The sequence below is a fragment of the Camelus ferus genome, chromosome 29, assembly GCF_009834535.1.
Source record: "Camelus ferus isolate YT-003-E chromosome 29, BCGSAC_Cfer_1.0, whole genome shotgun sequence".
NCBI lineage: Eukaryota > Metazoa > Chordata > Mammalia > Artiodactyla > Camelidae > Camelus > Camelus ferus.
Genome location: NC_045724.1, coordinates 24993512 through 25012791, shown reverse-complemented (window position 1 = coordinate 25012791; position 19280 = coordinate 24993512). Strand labels below are relative to the sequence as shown.

Here is a 19280-nt window from a genome sequence, read left to right as displayed (position 1 = left end):
ACCTTTTTGTAATAAAGTATTTATGATGTAGCCCAAAAATGGGGAGACACTGAGACACTTACTCATTTACTGCTCTGACTGAGTGGGCGGCGAACCCGGGGAGGAACAGGGGCTTCCACGGTGACTCACGAGGGGCCAGGAAATAACGTGGACGGCTGCTTTACATGACGTCAGACCGCAGCCTTCTCCTCGCTGGCCAGCAGGTACTTGGTAACCGCCCTGAATGTGACTTTCTTGCGCAGACGTTTATCTGAGTCTCCTTGAGGAGACACCGCTGCTGAAGAACAAGCAGCTGGGAGCGGAGGTCTCAGTCTCTGGGCTTGTCAGAGTTTTCTGCTGGGTTTAACTGGAGCCTGCGTTGTCCAGCAGCAGCTTGGTGTTGGCAGTGTTCTCATCACGTGCAAACTGGTGTATTCAGAGCAGCACCAGGATGCCTCACTTTTTTGGATAAATATTTTTGAAGCTGGCATTTCTGTTTCTTTTGGATTTTTTTAATGTAAGATTTTTTTTCTTTTTTGCAGGGAGGTGTTTAGTTTTACCTGGAGAATAATCTTCTGTCTTTGAGTTGGTTTAGGTTTTAGACTTTTGTTTTGTAAGAGTTTCTTTTTCTTTTAATGCAATAAATTTTAAATGGAAAAAAATAAAAGCACCCCCACAACTAGGAATGGGGAGAGTGGCATCCTTTGGCGATTACGTGAGTAACGCGCCTGTAGAACCGGACGTGGCAGGTTGAAGATCTGCTGTGTCCAGTGCCCACGGGGATTGTCCGTTTTAAGCTTGAGGGGAGGCAGTGTAATGTGGTGGAAAGAAAACAGGCCTCTAAGTTAGACAGATCTCAGCTCCAGCGTCGGTTCCAGCACTTGTGGCTTCAGGCAGATGACTTATTCTCAGCATTTCCTCATTTACGTGATGCTCACGGCCCCGTGCCCGCTTCTCAGGTGCGGGGCGGTGATGAGCGGAGCTAACTTGTAGTCTCTTACCTTGTTTCTGGCACACAGAGTCAAAGGGAGCTGCTTTTACCACTAGGCGAGGTGCTTTCGTCTTGGAGGAGAGGGACCCTGACTGTTCCCTCCATCGGCGGACATCCCGAGTAGGTTCTTCTGTGCTGTCTCAGAGCCTGGCGGGGGGAGGGGGGGGGCGGCGGCCATAACCCATCCTTCCCAGGACAGCGTTTGCCGTGGGCTGGAGGCTCGGGTGTTGGTCAGCTGAACTTCTGATCTGCCTGTGAGGTACCAGGAATTGCTTGCCAGAGGCCACGGGGTGAGCAGGATGGTCTCTGCATTCAAAGATGCCCTCGGTGGTGGGACGTGGGGACATAAACCTGGTTTTCAGAGTCTGACCACGGCTGTCCTAGACGTGTGTACAGAGTGCTCTGCAAACAGGAGGGCAGGGCTCTTGATGGCAGGGAGGGCACGATGCTTGGGCCTGGTGGGGGGAGAGGAATTCACCAGCTTAGAGGGAGGGGTCCTGAAACAACAAGATGCTTTGTCATCCAGGGAGTGGCAGACAAGACAGTAGTGGACATGGTCCCTGCTTCAGAAGAATTTCCTCCCTCCCTTCCTTCCTTCCTTCCTTCCTTCCTTGCTTTCTCTTTTTTTAAACGAAGGTACTAGGGATTGAACCCAGGACCTCATGCATTCAAAGCATGCGCTCAACCTCTGAGCTGTACCCTCTTCCCATCCAAATAAATTTCTACTACAGAGTTTATGGTCATCAGTATAATCCAACACACACCATAAGAGTTGGTTTCTGTCTGTCTGGACCACATTGGCTTCTCCAGTTATTTTCAATTTAATGGATGCCAAATGTATATAAAAAAAGAAAATTCCACAAGTTAAATTTCATAACTGCATGTGTCTCTTTTACTTCATGGTTTTCATCTATTTAAAAAGTTTTAAATAAATTAAGATCGCTACTAAAGGAGGGTTTAAGTGTCATTTTCCGTCCATTCCTTTACCAGCAGATAACCTTTCAAGATTTCAGTAGAAGAAAATTTCTGAAAGTTTTGGTGAATGGTTACGTGATTGCTGCAGTCATGTCTTCAACTAAGGCAACTGTCCAGCCGGATTAACAGAGGCCTTGTCCCCTCTGGTGTCGTGTGTCAGCCACCGGGCTCATGGATAGTGTCACCTGCCTACCTTGGTGCCCGGCCTGAGAACCACAGAACCTGAGAGAAGGAGGGGATTTGGGTGGTATGTCCCACACACACAGGCCCTGGCAGGGAGTCACTGTCCCTTGAACAGGGAGTCTCAAAATTTAGGGTCTGTCCCAGTGATTCTCACGCAGGTAAAGGGGGTAACGTTGTGAGAAGCACGGTGACAGGGATATTCCTGTTGCTCAAAGTGGCCCATCTCACTTCTGTTCAGCTGTGGATGTTAGAGAGCCTTTTCTCTCTAATGTCTTTTATTTCCATAGCTTCTGCTTGCTGGTTCTGGCACGTTGCTGTTCTCATGCAGCTCAAGCCAGCGGCCACTGTTGGACTGATTGAACATCCGTTCACTGGGGCTTTAAGTGCAGGATGTGTAGGGACGTTACTGATAACCTGTCCGCCAGTGCTTCTACTCTGCCTCTCCTCCTAACAGAAACCGGATTTTGTAAGATCCGTCTTCTCTACTGAAGTTTCCTGCACAAATCTTCCACATCCCCATCTACAGGGTGGCCCTGACTGGTCAAAGGCACCTATTCTTGTTAATGAGTGATGCATAAATGAGTCTACTTTGGGGCTGGTACAGTGATCAGTGAAAAAAGTAAAGCTCCTAGATGGTCTAAGATACAAGTCGAAAAGGAGTGGGGTGCGGGAGAGAAGGAAAGTGAGACATGGATCAAGGAGAAAGAAATACGGAGCCTTATGTGAAAGGCAAAAAATTGGAAGGAAAACGCTGTAAATTATCTTGATTACTAACTTGTAATCTAGATGGCGTGTTGTTGTCTTCTAGTCACCCTGACTGGTGTGGCATTCACGCTGATAATTGGGCTTCTGTAATCACAATTTATTTTCTTGAATGTATATTTATTGAGTATTGTGTGTTAGGCATTGTCATGGGGTCCTGGGGGGAGCATAAACCTTAATAAGTGTGCAGGTTCCTGTCCTAAAGAGTTTATTGTGCTCCATTCTCTCTGGGCTGTTCACACACCAGAGGCTGACACATTAATCTGCTGTGGTCGTGGGTGGGCCAGTAGCATTGCTCAGGGAATCCCTGGACATCTGAATCAGTGCACAGAAACCAGTCATTCTGGTGAGAAGGCAGGCAGTGTGGGAGGTGGTTGGAGCACAGGATATGGAGTTAACCACACTTGGGCTCAGCGTCCAGGCCTGACCCTTCCTAGGCACATGGTGCTGGCTTTGCTGGATCAGAGTCCTGGTATTTAAACCTCAGACATTATGGATCCCGAGCCAGCCACAGACGCACAAAGCCAATGGTAGTCACTGTTATCACCAATAGAAATTTGCTTAGGATAGCTGCTAGCCAAAAACCAAACACCACCACCAACAAAAACTGCAAAATAACAAATGTTGGTGAGGATGTGGAGAAACTGGAACCCTTCTGCACTGTTGGTGGGATTATAAAATGGTGCAGACACTGCAGAAAACAGTGTGGCAGTTCCTCCCAAAATTGACCCTAGTAATTACCATGTGATCCAGCAGGTCCTTTTCTGGGGATATAACCCCCCAAACTGAAAGTGGGGTCTCAAAGAGATAGTTGTACACCCATGTTCATAGCAGCCTTATTCACAGGAGCTCAGGAGTGGAAGCAACTCAAGTGTCCATCAACAAATGAATGGAAAAACAAAATGGTGGTCTGTACACACAATGGAATATTATTCAGCCTTAAAAAGGAAGGGAATTCTGGCACAGGCTACAACATGGATGAATCTTGAGAACAGACTGTTAAGAGAAATAAGTATTTGTCCACAAAAGGACAAATACTGTATGTTTCCACTTATATGAGGTACTTAGAGAAGTCAAACTCATAGAGACAGAAAGTAGAATGGTGGCTGCCATGGGCTGGGGGAGGGGGGGTGGTAGGTATTGTTTAAGGGTCTGGAGTTTCAGTTTTGCAAGATGAAGAGCTCGGGAAATGAAATGGAGGTGATAGCTGTACAAGAATATAGATGTACTTAATGCCACTGAACGGTACACTTAAAATTGTTATGATGTAAATTTTTGTATGTGTATTTTATTACAATTAAAAATTATTTTTAAAAAGCAGAAGTGTGTACAAATAAATGGGAGGGGGAGTCAAGAGGATATTTCCTTGAGTTTGATGAATTGCCCTTATTCTGACTGGGGATTTGCTCACCTAGCTGACTGATGTTCAGTTGTTTGCACGGGGTGGGGGTTGAGGGGACAGGGTGTCTAACTCTGTTAATCCAGGGCCATGTGGATTGATGGCTAATAGGGTATTGAAATGGCTGTGCTGTGAGTTTGGTGATGGAGAATTTTTACAAAGGCAGAGACTGTGGATTGGAGATGAAGGAGGAGCTTTCTCACAATCAAAGCTGGCTGCTGCCCACCGGCTGGGGTGTGAAGCCCCTCTCCTGTAGAAGTTAAAAGCTTATAAGCGCAGGCTAAGGGAATCTCTTGCAGGACCTTTTAGAAAAAGTGGACCAGATGGCTCTACGAGGCGCTTTCTGATTTGATAATTCTCTTGTTTCTGGCCACTAACCCAGCGATCCAGATTACGATAGGAAAGAATATTTGTTTGAAGGAGAGTTTTTTTTAAGCTTTCCCAGCGTAGGGATGGTTTTTTCTTTTAATTTAAGTGTAACGTGCATATCACAAAATATGAAAAAACAGACAAACCTAGCTCAAAGCGGACCCTCTTATGAACTCCCCTGGATCAAAAAGCAGAACGGTGCTCACACCCAGCGCCTCCTGGTGCACACCTCCCCGTCCCCCAGTACTGGCTCTCAAAGGCGTCTACCATCCTGCTCCGAGTTTTTGTTTAGTTTCCAATGTCAGCTTTTTCACAATAAAGTATAAGCACCTGAAAAGCAGTGCAAAGCCATTTGGTTTAGCAGATAAACAGATTTTCAAGCTGTGGGTTTGGCTAGTACCCGCATCTCTGTGTTGAATTACTGCAATTCAGTTGGAGGGAGGGTGAGTCCTTGCCCAGGTTGGGTTCAGTTGCTAAAATTCTCACACTGTGAATTTGATCAGAGCCTCATTTAAATACCTGTTTAGCCAACCATTAGTTAGTAAAATTAGATGGCACTGGCCATTTATAGCTTGTTTTTCTACCCATCTCTGCATAGCTGAGTACATGTATAAATGCAAATTTATCGAAGTGGGTGTGATAAGGGTGGTTTCCAGTGACCCGCCAGTCATCAAACACCCTGCTGGGTGACACAGCCAGTGTGCATGCAGCCATCTGAACGTCCTCACTGGCTTTGTGAATTCAGGTCGGTTAGTCTTCACGTAAGGGGACTCATTTTTCTGGTGCGAAGGAACACGGCCCCGCTGTGGGACGGTTTGTTCCGCTTCTTGCAGTTTTGACTGTTCCTTTCGCTGGGGGTGAGAGTGCGCCGTAGCTTGGCCTGCGGAGCGCCTTGACCCCTCAGGCAATGCTTCAGCTGTTCGTCCAGGAAACATCTCCTGGCTTCGCGCTGGCCGTGAACGTGCCCGCGCGTGACTGGCCGTCCCGTCCACAGCCCTCGGGCGGCAGCACCGTCCCCTCCGGGCTGAGGAAGTTAGAATACTTCTTCAAGGAGGATGAAGAGGGTACTTTCTATTTCACATGAAACACGAGGAACACACGCAGGCCGCAGAGCACGGGGGAGCCCGTTGTGGTTCAGAGGTCAAGGCTGGGAGTGACCCGCACCGCAGAGGGGTCGCTGAGCCCGCGATGTGACTGCCCGCAGCCCCGGCCCCAGGTTCACCTTCCTCTGGCCGCAGTGTCTGATGCTTGGTGTTTGAGTTTTCACCGCTGGATGCGCCAAAGACTGGGACCAGGGGGGAAGCTGGTAACCAAGGGAAGGGCAGATTAGCAAGGGGGGAGGGGTTTTCCAGGGAGGAAGTGCATTCCTGAGTTGAGAATAAAAAAAGAAATATGCAGAAACAACTTAGCGGCTTCCTTACTTACCCACTGGAGAAGAGGGGTGAGCACTGGTACCCGTCTGGGGAGAGCTGTGTTTCCGTGTGACGGGCTGAGGTGTCTGAGGAGCAGCATAATGTCATCTTCAAACCGAGAGTCTGGAATGGGGTTCTAATGCATGCTTGGTTATGCACTAGTCTTGGGGTGTTAGAGGAAGCCCCTTAAACTCTTTTCCTGATTCACAGGATGGGAGTAACATCCCATTGTTGCAAGGAGTAAGTGAAGTCACACGTGAGAGGTTTCGGAGAAATCTAACACATTACACACTTTGGGCTATTGCTCTGGGTTAAACTTTAGCACCTCCAGCCTTTTCTTGGTTTGGGAGGGTCCCCCTGGTAGGGTCTCCCCCAACCCCATTCATCATACCCCTGGCCTGATCTGACTGGGTTCACTCAGACCTTCCCACCCATCCTGGGGTGGACACACTAGACACAAGTTCATTCTTCTTAAAATGTTCAGGCAGAAGGCAAAGAGAAAACATTTGCTTTTATTATTGGGTGGTCCTTAAGCAGTTAACAACAGCGCTAATTTCGTAGGAAAAGAAACAGAGGGGATAAAGACCTCACCTGATCTGGTGGAGGTGGGCCCCAGGCCCCCTCGCCTGGATTTCCACACTCCGGTGATTAGTTGGATGGAGGTCGGAGCCCCTGGCCAGAGCAACGGGATGCTCTTGTCCACCCACATCCTCGGATCCACCTCGGAGCGATCTTGGCCTGTCTTCTCCCGACTAGGCGATAAGCGAACATTAGTACTTGAGAGCTTGGATTTGTGTGACTCCTCATGCCAGATGAATGAAAATTCAGATTTTAGATTAAGGAAAGTAAAATTGTCTCTGCTGTATCTTAAAAGGTACTCCCCACCCCCCACCACTGACCCACAATACATTACACGATGCTCGAGGCCTTAGATTGAAGACACCTTGAAGGGCAGGACCCCGCCTTTCAGACTGTGACTTCACCTGTGCTGTTTCCGAGGGGTTGACTGCATAGGACCCGAGTTCTAACAACAGTTTGGCTGGTGGTCCGTCTGTTTCACTTTTAAATTTGCCTTTTCTCTCTCGATTTACCCCCCTAGCTTAGTGGAAAGCCTACTGCTTAACAGGTACTCTGAAATATTTCAAAATCCCTTTAGGGATGGGATGTAGGATTCTAAGCCACCAGAATTACTTTTTAAGGTTAGTAAATTATTTGTTCTTTTAAAAAGAGTAACAAAAATTTAAGTGAAAGTAGATTTGATTTTAACAAACAACTTTTTTTTAAAATTTACAGTGTTGTGTTAGTTTCTGGTGTACAGTGTAGTGATTCAGTTATACATACATACATGCATAATCTTTTTCATATTCTTTTTACTATAAGGTTACAAGTCACTGAGTACGGTTTCCCTTGCTGTACAGTAGGACCTTGTTGAAACAACTGGGTTTTGAAGTTTTTAATTGATTTCTAAAATTTTGTCATGCAATTCTTTGATTTTAGATAGATGTATATATTCATTTAACCACCATCATGATAAGGAAAAGTTCTATGAACCCTCCCCCCAAAACTCCCATGTGCCATCCCCACCCCGACAGGCACCTGCTGACCTGTTCTGTCACTATAGTTTTGCCTTTTCCAGAATGTCATTTACATAGAATTATATTGTATGGGACCTTTTTCACATTATGGCTTTATTGACATACAATTCACCCACCATAGAATTCACCCACTTAAAGTGTCCAATTCGTTGGTTTTTAGTATGTTCACAGAGTTGTGCAACCATCACTATGGTCAATTTGAGAACATTTCATCACCCCCACTCCCCCAAAATCCAAGATCCTGTACCCATTAGCAGTCACTCTCCATCCCCCAACCCCTCCCCCCAAGCCTTGCCCTAGGCAGCCAGGGATCCACTTTCTGTGTCTGTAGATTCCAGGCACCTGTTTTTAATGGTATTTTGTGCATGACTTTTGGTATTTCCCAGACTGAACTGCTTCCAAGTTTATTAATTTGACTTTGCAGAATTTTGCAATGTCGTTTATCATACAGCGTCTATAAAGCTGAATGTTGCTGGGGGAGGGAACTTTCTTATGTATTTTATCAAGAAAGATACTCATAGTAGTTTTTCTCTTTTAGATCTTCTACTTAAAAAAAATCCTCTCCATGAGAGTCCTCTGAGACAGTAAAGGGCAGTGTTATGACACCTGGAATGGACATTATTAGGGAGAGAGTCCTGGGAAGCTCAGTTGTAAATTCTGCTGTATTCTGTTGCCCATGTCCCTGCTGGCTGCCGGGAGTGATGGCAGGACATTGACCTTCAGGGTTACTTTGGGGAGCGGTGTCTGTGAGCTCCAGGTCCCCCACCTAGAGAAGGGACATGACCACAGCCTCTCACGGGCTCTCACAGGCATCAAGTGAGATGGGATCATTTGAGCCTGTACCTTTCCTCCTCTTTGTGTGAGGAACGTCCTGGAGGGATGACAGAGGACCTGGTCACGTGACCTGACTCCACCTTCCAAGGTCTGAATTCTCGCTGTGGGAGGTATAATCTTGGGCAAGTCACTTGACCTCTCGACGAACACCTGGTGACCATCTGTTACGTGGAGACTTGTAATAGAAGGGTTTTCAAGTTCAGCTGTGATTATTCATGTGGATGGACTTGAAACATAATAGAGGTGTGACACATATTTGCTATTTGCTTTTCTTTTTGCCCACATAATCATGTTTGGCCATCAGAGTCTTTAGGGGGCTCATTCTGCACAACGATATGGAAATGACTGAGAAGAGTTTGCAAAGGCTGGGGTAGTCTGAACTTGGATGCACATCTGGACTTGAGCGCGAAGTGTGTTTTGAAATGTTTGTTAAATCTCAGAAGCACAGTGTGTCGCTGAAAGGGAAAGAATGTTTGGATGGACGATGGGCAGAGGAGGAGCCATACCTGGATGACTTAGGCTTTCCATGCTGCTTAAGGTCTGAAGGGACCTGAGGGACCTTTCTGGCTTTTAGGCCCCCAAAGCCAGACAGTCTTACTGAAGACTGGATAACGACACGCCTCAGAATCCAGTCTGAACTCACTTCCTGCAGGCGGAAGACTAATTGACGTACGAGGACCAAGGGGGAGAGGAGCTGGGGATGGTTAGGTTGGGCACAGAAGGGAAAGCAAAGTTCTTTCTTAAAGGGAAGCATCTTGGGGGGAGGGCGTAGCTCCAGGGGTAGAGCGCACGCTTAGCAGGTCCGAGGTCCTGAGTTCAATCCCCAGTACTGCCACTTAAAGAAATAAACCTAATTACCCCCCTCAAAAAACCAACACAAACATTGGAAGAGTTGAAAGTGTCTTATAATGATGCCAGCACAGTTACCGTGTTTTACTTTTGTATCAGGCGACAATTACCTTTTACAGAAAATATAATGAAAACATCAATCACTTACCGAGTGCGTGTCCCGTTAGGTGGCCAGTTCCTTACTAGGTGTGTTACTGATATTGTTGGTGTTGATAAGGAAACCAGGGCTCAGATACTAAACAGTTTGTCCTTTAGCTACTAAGTCAGTGGAATGTGAGCCAGTTTGACTCCCAAGTTGATGTGTTTTACTTAATTTCGAAAGGTTATTTAAAAAAATCACGATTATACTATGTGAAGGGTAATATCCTTGAGAGATTACCATGTTGACTTTATACATTAACGTAAATGTAAATACAGGAATGTGATTGTTTCTGGGAAACTAATAATAAATACGGAGCAGCGAACAAGCAAACACCTACTAAGCACACACTGTGGGCGGTTCCTTATTCTAAAGACTTGTTAAGTTTTTATTCACTTAATCCTCACAACAACCGTAGGAACTCTGTACAGTTATCATCCCCTTTTATCGGGTAAAGGTTAGTTAGCTTGCTCAGTATCTTGTTCCTGCGAGGTGAAGCTCGAACTCGAACCCAGGAAGTCCAACTCAAGCCCGGCTCCACATGAATCCAAGGTGCAGCCTCTGACTTGGGGGAGAAAAAAACCCAGATGCTTAAAACCAGTAGTATAGCCAAAGCAAGAGCGAGCCCCAGTTTTGACAATTTGTCACAATTCCTGTCATCACAGCTTGCAAAGACAAGGAGAAAAAAAATGCATGGATGTTGCACTGAAAATTTAAACGTGAAACCAAGAGGTTAAAGCATGGTCAGGACAAGCCGGCTGAACTTATCTGCGTTAACTTCAGTGGGGCAGCTCCATTGATCTCCATTTTTGGGGTCACCATTTGTTGGCAAAGAACGATTTTCCTCTGCTGGCAAAGGAAAGCAAAGCAATCATTTGTTTCAGGGCTGAGGTTGAATCGTGACTAAATTAGCCATTTCTCCAGTAGGCGCCTCACATCTTTCTTTTTGCTAAAGACTTATCCAGTTTGTGTTTTTCTCCCCACTAAGCATTATGTGACATCCTCATAAGTCTTTACCTTAAAATGCAGCCACAACACCTTGGACTTTGGAAAGTTATTAAGATTGTAGTTAATAGGTTACTCATGGCAAAGGGTCAGGTAATAGGCAGAGAATACACAGGCCAGGTGAGTCACACAGCTGTCCTTGGTCTGTTCCCCTCTGCTGTTCTTTGTGGCATTTGCAGTGAAGTGTATTAAGATTGTCGGTGGTTAAGCCTGAGCTGAGCCAGTTTATTCCCTGGGAAGCGTGTCAACTCTCCGGCCAGGGCTTCTCCCAGATCTGGGGCACCCCATAAGAGGATGTCTCCTGGAGGGTTCATAAATGTCTATTTCCATTTCTGAACAATAGCTCCCTGAAAAGAAGTTAAAAGAAAAAATTAACACACATTACTATATATAAAATAATAAACAACAAGGACCTGCTATATAGTGCAGGGAACTATATTCAATTTCTTGTAATAACATATAATGGAAAAGAATCTGAAAAGAAAATACATATGTATTTACATGTATAACTGAATTGCTTTGCTGTACACCTGAAACTAACATTGTAAATCAACTACACTTCATTAAAAAATTTTTTGAAGAAAGAAAAGTAGATAAGATTAAGTTTTTCTTTAAAAGGGAAAATGTCTTAGGACCCCTCTGCTTCCTTTCATTCTGGAGTGTCAGGTGACTCTTCAAGTAAAACCCCGATTTTGTCTTGCTTGGTGAAGTTGGTGTAAACAGAAGTGTTTGACGTTGACTCTAACGTAGAAGGAGCTTTTTAATCTCAACGTTAGTCTGTGTGTTCGTTCTTGGGCTCTAGCGGGACCGTCTTTTGGGACACTTGTGGCCCCACCAGAACCACTTCTGGTGATTTCCCTGGACTAATATCCCCCAAAGATGGCAGCTTAAGGCTGGGCATTGGCAGAGGTGGTGTGTCATTCTTGCTTTCTGTGGGGATGAGGGTGGAGCTGGAGGAGCCTCAGATCCATACTTTTCATGGTGATCCAGAGGTACATGGGTCATACGCTTCAATAAACCCCGTTGACTGACAGTTTCCTGTTGACTGACAGTTTGGACCCATTGCCTGGGCCTGTCAGAATCCTTCGGGCCATAGAACCGCTGCTCCATCCTGGACCAGCCACTCACTGGAGACCCTCTGGAGGCAGAGGTGGGTGCAGCCAGGGACATCTCCTAGCTGGGCAGCTTGCTTGCACGAAGTCATTATCTAATTGCACTTCTTGGATCAACTGAAGATAAACAGAAGAGAAGACTCTAAGCCAAAAAGGGCATTAAGATCATGGTTTGGGTAATATACCACCCCGGGGACATAACGGGCTCATGCCTGGGCAGACACAAGAATGAATCTCGGGTGAGCAAAGCTGAAGGAGTGAGTGATGCTGTGTCATCATTTAAAAAATGTCTCACGTTCCTACAAGCAGTAGGGTGAATGTTCGCGTGGAGCCCCTCTTTGACTGTTTCTTTAAAGTCTGCAGGAGATTAGCATGAGTTTGCAGGGAACAGTGACAATTATTAGGGCTCCTGTAGGCCAGACTTGTCGGATAAAGTTTGAAAAAGATGAACCAAATCTCAACAAGAGGAGTATAATGAGTTGAATTACAGTGGATCCTTGAACAACCCGGGGTTGACCTGCGCGGGTCCGCTCAGACCTGGGTTTCTCTCAATACTGGCTGAAGCAGGACCATGTGATCAGCGTTGGTTGAGTCTGTGGATGTGGAAACACGGATCCGCGGGCTGACTGTAAAGTTATACGTGGATTTTTCACTACAAGGGGGTCAGCACCCCTAGCCCCCATCTTGTTCAAGGTGCTTCTAATGTTTTTGATTGCCAGGGTTTCATGAAATGAACAGGTTGAGAACTGTCTGCGGTTCTTAAGTTTTACTTTAAGATCAGGGCATGATTTGTTTCCTGCTTCACTTCAGGTTGTTTCTGTTTCTATGTTGATAGTCTCATCTGAATTCATTGGGTTTATTGAGACTTTCTCATTTGTGAGTGATTTGTTATCTATTTATGATCACTGTTTGTTTATGTGGAGTTTAAAGTGTTTTATCCTCGATGTAAATCTTGAGGTTTGAAATGAGAAGGAGCGTTGCTTCCATCAGTCGTAAACCTTTGTTCTCTGAGCGTTGATTGTAAACAAGGTCGAGTGACTCTTGAAATAAAGGAAAATGATGCTGATGTTTTTATAATAGATAAATCTGGATGAATATAAGTGAATTATATTTTTTATAAAATATACCCCAAAGCTAATACTGTGTAAATACTACCATTTTCTCTACGATCATAGTATAACCAAATCTAGGACTAAGTAACTCTTCATTTGGGGCAATCAGGTTTATAGAACAGAAATAAAGTTCACAGAAGCCGAAATATGATATGAAAGTCAACTTTGCTGTGTATCAGCACATTTTCAATAGTGGGCTCTATTTGTCAGAGCTTTTTTTCCCCCCTGAGCATCTTTTCTGGCTTGAGTTCAGGTATGGGGTTAGGTTGTCGGTGGGTAAATTCCAGCCCCTGCCCTTGAATAAGGCACGGCGTTGTAGTGCCGTGCGGGGGCGGGGGGGGCCGTGGCAGTTAGCCAACAGGGCGCCTGAAGTCAAGCCATCTATGCGCGTGCATGGCTCTGATTTCAGTTCTGACGTGGAGTTCAGTTATTTGATAAAAGGTTCCCAATGCTATTGGACTGTGAATTCTTTTTCAAAAGCAGGTGAGGTTGCAGTGTAGGGTTTTTCTGGTTATTCTTAACCCTGGTTGCTCACTAGAGTTGATGGGGAGCATTTATAGCTCCTCAAGCCCAAGCTGCACCCCAGCCATGAAACGGGGATCGTGGGGAACCCAGGCATCCATGCTTTGTAGAGCTCTCCTTGAGACTCTGCTTGTGTACCGAGGTTGAACCATTTCACCAGATCCAGCCATCACGGAATCTCTGGGCTTCAAGAGGAAGCCCCAGATCAGTGAATTTGGATGGTCCTGTTAATATCAGGTCAGTTCCCACCTGAACATCCGCTGTCCTGAGTGCCAAGATGTGCTCAGAATAGCTACCCAGCTAGAAAGCTACCTCCAGGCCCTCTTGAAGAGAGGCAACTGCAATGGGCACCAGCGAGAAGGGCAGAGAGTCCCCTGGGTTTAGAGTGTCTGCCCCACCCAGTCTCCCCATACATTTGAGAAGTATCTGGGCATGACACCCCACCTGCTGGGCGAGCCTCACTGTCCGAAGCAGCACGTCTTGGCTGTGTTGTGAGCTGCGTGGGGTACACAGGGCCCCTCCCGTTCCGGGGACTTCACACTCAGGCCTGGAGTATCTCCCCTGCTCAAGGGGACTGCTCCCCTCTCCCTGGGACACAGAGGTTCTGAGGGTCGCCCGTCCCTCCAGACTTCCGCAGAGCCAGGCTCTATCAAAGCCACCCGTGAGCGAGCAGGGAGCACGTGGCGGGAAAGCAGGAAGTCGCGTAGCGCCGTCTTGACTCTTTGAGCAGTTGTTGTTTTCCCTCTTTTCACACGCGCACCGATCAGCTGCAGGCTCAGAAATGAGGCACCTGCCCAATTAGAGTGCTGGGATGGTGAGGCCCGCCTGGTGAGCTCTGGGCAAATCGCCCCACGTCTGAGCTGCTCTTCCGCCATCTGTTAGAATTCCTCACCAGGGTTGGTTGTGAAGGGGTGCGTGAAAGTGCTAAGAAAGAAAAGGAAAGAAGTGAAATGAGCCTCGTTTAAGCCCCAGCTGAGCCGGCGGTGGTAGCCTCCTGCCTGCGAGGGAAGGAGCAGCCCCCCGGGAGACCAGGAGCCCCGGCAGAGGGTTGATGCCCTTTCTGCATCACTCATGCTGGTTAAAAAAGACAGGGACAATCCCAGCATGCTGGTGAGGATGCAGGGAGACGGGTGGAAAACGGTGCAGCCAGTACGGGAAGCCCTTCCGCAACTTCTTATGAAACTCAACCTACAAATGCTTCACAGCCAAGCCGTTCTGCTCCTTGGCATTTACACCAGAGAAGTGAAAACACGTGTCCACAAAGAGATTATACAGTGATGTATATCGCAGTGCTTTCCTTAATAGGCATTTAGAAAGAAAAACCCTGGAAGTGTCTCAGATATTCACCGTCGGAAGAGTGGTTCAGTCAGTTTGGATGATAGAATCATAAAATGGGGCTATTCAAACAAACAACTCCTTGAATCTCAGAAGCATTCTATTAAGTGAGTTAAGTCAGACAGAAAAATACATGCTGTGTGATTTCCCTTCTCCAGAGTTCAAGAACAAGGATCACCAGGAGGGGTGCCTTAGAAGAGGACACACGGGGACTGTCTGATAGGAATGTTCTGTGTCTTGTTTCGAAAGGTGAATGTGGGTGGGGACATATATCAGAACCCATGTCATATGGCATTTAAGATCTGTGCATTTCCCTGTGTCTACATTTTGGGAGGTGAATAAGTACATTCACACTGCCCTGCAGCTAGTATCACCATCCATCTCCAGGACATAAGAAAAGCAAACTGAAAACACTGTCATATGGCGAGGTCCAGTCAGGCTGTAACCGAGGGGCTGGCCTCCTGTGTACGGGAAGCCGGCCCCGACACTCGGGGCCATCTGCTTCCCTGTGTCCCCGGAGCTGTGGCACCTGTCGGATCTCATCAGCGTCAGCCCTGGTTTGCCTGTTTCTCTCTCTGACCCCGAGCTCCCGTGGGTGGAGACGGTCCTGCTCACGGCCCTTGCCTGGCATCCGTGTCAGGAAGGCTTCCACGGGCGCCTGCTGAGCGCCAAGTGGTCCCCACGGCAGGGCTGACTGGGCCCGTTTCCTTTCTCCAAGGAAATCTGTGCCCGTGTTTTTCACAGCTGTATCTGTAAAGTGGCTGAAGAAACCATGTGAGAATTTAGAGTCTTGAAATGGGGAACACTTCATCTGACTTCCTGGAACTGTTGCTTTTTTTTTTTTTAATTGAAGCCTAGTCGATTTCCAGTGTTGGGTTAGTTTCTGGTGTGCAGCACAGTGATTCAGTTCTACATATACGTATTTTGTCAGATTTTCAGCGTAGGTTATTGCAATTGTTTGAATCTAGTCCTTCTCCTCAGTCTGTGTCTGTCTCTCTCCTCCTTCTCGCCGGGTCTGCCCACGGGCTAGCCCGCCCAGCCCGGGGCCTTAGGCACTTCCCTTCCTCCCGTGCCCTGCGGTTTCCCATCCCGCCTTCGAGTTGCCCATCTAAACAGCACGATAGGGCCTGGACAACCAGCCACTGCGAATACTTTCTTCTCCCAGCAGCTCAGAAGATTTGAAACGAAAGCTGCAGGCTTTTATTCTTCAGAAACTCCAGCCGTTCCCAGGAATAAGGAGGAAGACAAAATAACGGGGAGGGTGACCAGAGGCTGCTGGTGGGGACCTGGCCGCCGTGCTTCTCAGCTGCGCAGCAGACGGCCCGCAGCAGCCGTTTCTCCCTCTCCGAAGCCTGCAGACCAGAAGGGAGTCCGGCGTGACAAGGGCTTCCGTTCCCCACCAGCCGGACAACATGGACCACTTCAAAACTGCGCGCCCCGTTCAGACACAGTTTTCAGTGTGTTCAGCCTTCCGTCCTTGGTCTCTAACCGCACGCGTTTCCTTCACCATCAGGTGAGCGGCAGACACCGCGAAGAGTGCTCTGCTTCGAGCTGTAGTGTCCCTGTGTTCAGCCTGCCTTGTAGTTTTCAACTTGCTGCCGTTGAATTGGGCTTACGGCACCCCTGCTTTTAATGGCATTCCCTGCCCACACCTTGGTCTTTTGGCTGCCTACTAAAATGTTTAAATGACCAGTTTACGGTGAAAGACACTGAGACACTCAAGTAACTAACTGTACCAACTATCGCCACTGCTAAGACATGGCTCCTGGGGACTCTGAACTTGGAGGGGCGGCGGCAGCACTGCACAGCGGGCAGAAATGAGCATTCACTGTTTCATGGGGAGAAGTCTGAGTCTGGTGCAGGAAAGGCTGTTTAGGGATGTCAACATTCTGTCATAAAAGTCGAACATGCAAAAGTGAAGACTGCTTCGAATTTAAGGAAATCTCATTTTACGGGTGGGAAACTCACTCGTTCATCAGCAGATGCGTGTTGAGGGACCATTCGTTGCCAGGGTCAGCTCTCGGTGCTCTGGGGACAGTGAGCAAGAGTCAGGCTCTGTTCTCCAGTGCAGGTGTTGCCAGTCGGGGCAAAGAGGCGGCACGTCAGTAACTGCTTTCGGGTTGGGTGAGGGGCTCTGAGGAAGGGTGGGCTGAGTGATGAGATGGAGGGCAGACGGGCAAGGCTGGCCGGGGCCGGGGTTTCTGAGCTCTGATCTGAAAGGTGCGGAAGCTACGGAGCGGGAGAGGGCTCTAGGCTGCAGAGATAGCAGGTGCAAAGGTCCTGAGGCGGGGATGCGCTTGGGTGTCTGCAGGGAAGAAAGGTCTCCTAGGGCTCAAGCATGAGGACTAGAGATGGTGGAGGCCAGCAGAGGGCCTCTCCCACCTCTTTGTCTTTTCCAGCCACGGGCCCTGCAGCCCCTGGTAAAGATCTTAAATCTTCCTTCCGAACAGAGCTGTGGAAGCGCTCTCATCAACAGATAAAGATCTGGCTATGTGGGGAGTGCAGGGGCACACAGGGTAGCCAGCTTTAGCAAATAAAAATACAGACTGCCAGATGAACTGTACATTTCAGGTAGGCAGTGAATACTTTTTTTAGTTAGTATGTCTCATGCAATATTCGGAACATACTTATACCAAAAAAGGATTTGCTGTTTCTGTGAAATGCCGGTGTCACTGGGTGTCCTGCATTTTCTCTGGCAGTGGGAGGCCATGGGGGTGGAGCTGGGGGTGCTCAGACTGGGGACAGGCTGTGGGTGTCCATGGAAAGACTGGGGACAGGTTGTGGGTGTCCATGGAAAGACCTTGCCGAAGAGTCAGATCTGGGGAGTGAGAAATAAGAGTAATCTGGGATAACTTTGCAGTTTCCAACCTCAGATGAGGGGAGGGGTGATGTGTGTGTTGTAGACAAGTCTTTTTTTTTTTAATGTTTTTTTTTGGGGTGCAGGTAATTAGGTTTATTTATCTCTTTTTAGAGAAGGTACCGGGGATTGAACCCAGGACCCTGTGCATGCTAAGCTCTACCATTTGAGCTATACTGTCCCCCCTGGACAAGTCTTATTTCAGGGCATGTAAACCTGACGTTGAGACTGGGACGTTTCATGGCGCATCCCACCGTCCATGCCCACCCCTTCCAGCCGTCTCCCCTCCCCCTCCCCGATCTAGTGTCTTCTGCTCAAGTAGAAGAGAGAAAAGCAGTTCAGAACACAGCGCAACTGGGACTAGCTATTTTGTAAATGGTCATTTAAACCCCAGCTAAGCAGCTGCTAAGAGAAATGGTGGGAAAACTCAATGTACTTCCTAGGACTTGGACTGAAGACCCTTTCCATTTCACTGTGCAGTGGATTTCTGTGCTCCTCTTTTGCAATGTGTCTTGAAGGCTGTATTGAGAGGCATAGTGAAACAAGATGGTTTTTGCAAAGAAGTGGTTACGTGGGCCGCCAAGGACGGACAAGATAAACAGGTGTAGAAGTGTCTTGGTCACAACATTTATAAAATCTAGCACTGCAATTAGACCTAACGCTCCAACTATAAGACCCAGCATGGCAACTGAAGCTGTCCTCAGGAGGCCAGCCCTCTGCTCCCCAGAAGCATTCTGTGCATTAACATGAATTATGCTGCGATGACCCCACACATTAGGGTCAGATGTTCCTTCCAGTTCGAGCAGAGAAGAAAAAGTCAGAATGTCCCTATTTCCTGGTATGAGAAGTGTTGTGTCCCTTTGGGGCTCAGGGAGGGACCACGTGGGTGGGTCAGGATGACCAGCTGCCCTGATGGGGTCCTGGTCGGACCATCTGCATGCTCTCCAGCCGCCAGCCCAAGCCTCACGTCCAGGAACCTGGTGGGAATCCGGACAACCGCGTCCCGCGGCGGTGGGGGTGGCCTTGTACCTTTTCCCCACAAGCCTCGCTCTCCCCTCCCAGCCGTGAGAAAGCACTGTTTCCGAACAAGACCCCACAGATTTACCCTCTTGGTAAAGGAAGAGAGATCAAGGAAGTTGCTGTATTTTCACTCCCTGGCCTCGTTCGTTTTGATGGTGACAGGGGAGCCAGGTTTCAAACCCACACAGGGAAGATGAATGAGGAGGTGCGTTCGTGTCGGGGGTCCAGGTCCGGCTGGACTTGGAAGGGGCTCAGCCCTCTGCTCCTGCACCTGGGGTTTCCCCTGCTTTGAATTAGGATAATTGAATGACATCCAGTTAGACGGAGAGTGCGGATGCGTTTGTTAATCAGTTGAAAAAGTTCCATTTATAACAGTGTATTATCCGTGGGTCGACAACTGAGGCTGTGCTTTGTCTTAAAGCCTAATCTGTTGTCTGCTCTTCCTTTTGAAAATGTGTCTTCTCATCTGAGTTTCCATCACACTGGGCTGCGACTGCCCGAGCTCTCTGAGTTCTAGAAGGGTGCTGCCTGCTTTCCGCTGACTCTCCTTGTCCTCTGCCTGTTCTGAGGTTCTGGACACCCTCAAGCCTCTGATACCCAGGCTTACTGATCTTAACTATAGTTTGCTTAAATGTACTTTATTAAATTTAGATTCTTTGAAAGTGGATACTTTGGTGCAAGCAAAACCAGGCACGGAGATATCTGAGGTTCTGGGCGGAGACCCTGAAGGCTGGGATTCTGGTTTCTCACTTGGCCACGTGCACGGGGCTGGCCCTCGGGCGTCACTGGGCGTCACTGTCTTGTCTGTAAAGTAAGGAAGTTGGACTAGT

The 19280-nt window shown here is 47.7% G+C and overlaps 1 protein-coding gene across 6 annotated transcripts in view; it reads left to right on the top strand.

Annotated features, from left to right (window-relative positions):
• LYN (LYN proto-oncogene, Src family tyrosine kinase) overlaps positions 1–19280 on the top strand; it is a 105756-nt gene that overhangs the window by 6869 nt on the left and 79607 nt on the right. The gene's annotated exons all lie outside the window — the stretch shown is intronic.